At 43.3% G+C, this 3,262-nt stretch overlaps 1 pseudogene; it reads right to left on the reverse strand.

The window, feature by feature from the left end:
• Nucleotides 1–354: 354 nt before the first annotated feature.
• LOC128043664 (NHP2-like protein 1) lies at nucleotides 355–910 on the reverse strand (annotated as a pseudogene).
• Nucleotides 911–3,262: the final 2,352 nt, after the last annotated feature.

A 3,262-nucleotide genomic window follows, 5' to 3' on the forward strand; every position in this document is an offset into this window, starting at 1 on the left:
ACTAGTTTGATCTCCTTGCAGACAAACGGACTCTCAAGAGTCTTCTCCAACACCACAGTTCAAAAGCATCAATTCTTCAGCACTCAGCTTTCTTTATAGACTTGTTTTATCTCTTTTTGTTGCCTTACTGCAGTGACTAGAACCTCAAGTACAACATGAAATAGGCCCGATGAGAGGAGACATTTGCCTTGTTCCTGATCTCAGGGTAAACCAATCAGTGTTTCATATTTAGTATGAAGTTAGCTGTAGGTTTTCCACAGATACCCCTTTACAGACTGAGGAATTTCCCTTCATTTCCTGTTTTATTGAGAACTTTTATCATGAACGGTGTTGCATTTGTCAAATGCATTTTTTTTTTGAGCATTAAAATACTTTATAACAACAGAAGGTAGCTGGAAACACTACATGCTAACAGACAATATGACACATAACTCGGGGTGGGGGTGCAGAGGAGTCAGCTGGGAGTGTGGCTGAGGCCACCGGTTTAGACCAAGAGCCTTTCGATGGACTGCTGGGTGGACTGGATCTGCTGCTTCAGTTGTGAGCCCTCTTTGATGGTGACGGAGCAGGCGATGACAGGGCTGGAGACCCCGCAGGCTCGCCCCAGAGCCTGCTTGGAGCGCACGAACACCTAGGGCACGTTCTTGTCCTCACACAGCAGTGGGAGGTGCAGGATGATCTCCAAGGGCTCCACATCTGCAGCCATCACGATGAACTCAGAGATGCCTCTGTTGAGGGTTTTGGTGGCCTCATTGGCTCCTTTTCGAAGCTGCTTGTAGTTACATGACTGCTGAACAAGGTTCAGTAGTTTCTTGGTGAGGTGGGCATCTGCAAGAGGGTAGGCCTTTGGATTGATGTCAGCCTCGGTCATAGCTGCGGTTCAGTGGTACTGTCCCTCCTCAAGAAGCACAGACAACGTCAGAAAAGGTCAAATGCATTTTTTACAAGTGTTTGAGATTTGATAGACCTAATATTGGAAATAGACCGTGGGTGGAGCTGGAAGAGGAAAGTCTCAAGGCTGCAGCTGGAGGATCAGAGGAAAAGTGATTAAAGGCATATTACTGGATTCAGATTGCTACTGTTTATTAAGAATTATTGCATTGATGTTCATGTGGATCAGCCTTTAGTTTTCTTGTGATGTCTATCTGGCTTTGTTGTTAGGATAATGCCAGCCTCATCTAATGAAGTGGGAAGTGTTCCGGTATCCTCAATTTTTTGACAGATATGTAGGAGATATTATTATTTTAAATACTGAATGAAATTATCCAGGTGAACTTTTACAAGCTTATTTCAAATTATGTCTCTTTTTGGCTTAAAATCCTGTTGGTTTCCTTTCTTTCATTTTTCTGGTTGTGTGGCTTGCAGAGTCTTAGTTTCCCAACCAGGGATTGAACCTGGGCCCTCAGCAGTGCAAGTGTAGAGTCCTAACCACTGGACCACCAGCAAATTCCCCAAATACTATTGCTTTCTATTTCATTTAGATCAAGACCCAGCCTCGTCACCTGACTTATAAAAATCCTAAGTGGCCCCTTCTGTCTACTGTTCCAAACTCACCACTTACCTGTCTGCCACCTTCTCTTATTGTACTTCAGCCACCTGAGTTTTGTGTGTCCCTCAAACATACTGAACTTGCTTTAACCACACACAACTTGTTTCCACCTCTGGACCTTTGCATCCGTTGCCTTCTGGTCCTGAAACCTCCTTTTCCCTACATGATGTCATCATTGGTGCCATCCTGTTTTTAGATCTCAGCCTGAACCTCACCTCCTCAGAGAGGCCTTTCTTAAGATTAAAGGATCTAGTTCATCACTCTCTACCCCATATCCTGTTTTAATTCCTACATAACAACTACCTTGGAGTTTTTCTTGGCTATTTATTAACCATTTCTTGGTTATATTATTAACCATCTTATTGGAATGTAAGCTCCGTAAGAGTAGAAACCTCATTTTTTTTTTCCTGGCAAAGACTTCCCACTACCAAGAACATTACTGACACATAGTAGGGGGTCAGTAAACGTTGGTTGAACAAATAAACATCTCTAACAGCTGCTCTTTGGGAGCAGGCACTGATTAAAGTGTTTACAAATGATATGTAATTATCATAACCCTAGATGCAGATATGATCTTCCTCCATTAACTGAGAAGGAAATGAAACTTAGAGGCACTAAGTAACATGGTCCTGGCCACCCGCCAGTTAGGGTGCAGAGTGAGGGCGCACCCCACTTTGTCTGATGGCAGAGCCAGAGCCAATCTGTGCCTAGACATACCTCCTCATTGGTTATAGACAGAAAGAGGTGATCCAACAAAGGACAGGTAGTGACCTCAGGCTGACAAGCCTTTGCGGAAGCCCAGGGTGAGGCCCCTTGGTTCCGAGCAGTGATCTGTGTGGACCAGAGGAACTGCTACCAGGGGCCCCTTCCCTCTCCCCAGACAGGCTCAGGCTGTGCTTTCACATCCTCTTTTTGAGAACAGATTCGCTTCCTTAATCACAGCTGACTTCATCTTGTGCATAATGCAAATTCTTACTCCTGTCTTTTGTGAAATCAGTCAGTGACCTCCACATGTCTGTGAGCTAAAGCATTGGTCTTTTAGACAGGCTGGTCCCAGAAATTAATAATAACTAAGAATCACTTGAGAGGTCTTCTGCTCTAAGCACCAAGAACATCTCAGGGATGACCTCACATCATCCTTGCAACAGCCCCAAGGGGTAATTCTGACTATTATCCCATTCTATGGATTAGAACTCTGAGGCTATACAACATTATGATTTATAAGAAATATATACAATTAGATCTACCAGATGATCAGAGTATATTTCTCAGATATATTTGGTCTTCATCCACAGTTCCCCAAACCCTTGACATTTCCTGAGCAATAAGAGGAATGGGAACATCTTTTGTTATAATATTTGGTCTCTTGTCCTTAATTCCTAAAAAAAGGAACTTCTTCAGAGCCAAGAAGATTAAATTGGTGCCTTGTTACTTATAACAAGCCCTTTCCACCACAACTAGGTTTATGTTAATGAGACGACTTCTGTAAAGCATCGAAGTGGGGAGGGTGTTGCCATAGCAACCACATAGGCAGAAAGGATTGGAACTTTTAGTCTCACCTATGATTTCCAGGGAGGAAAGAGGGGCTGGAAGTTGATTCAGTACCCAGTGGCCAATGAGTTAATCAATCATGTCTATGTAATGAAGCCTGCATAAAAAAATACACACACACAAAAAGAAGGCTTTTGGAGAGCTACCTTGGTGAACCAGAAT

This window comes from Budorcas taxicolor, chromosome 2 (genome assembly GCF_023091745.1).
Source record: "Budorcas taxicolor isolate Tak-1 chromosome 2, Takin1.1, whole genome shotgun sequence".
Classification (NCBI taxonomy): domain Eukaryota; kingdom Metazoa; phylum Chordata; class Mammalia; order Artiodactyla; family Bovidae; genus Budorcas; species Budorcas taxicolor.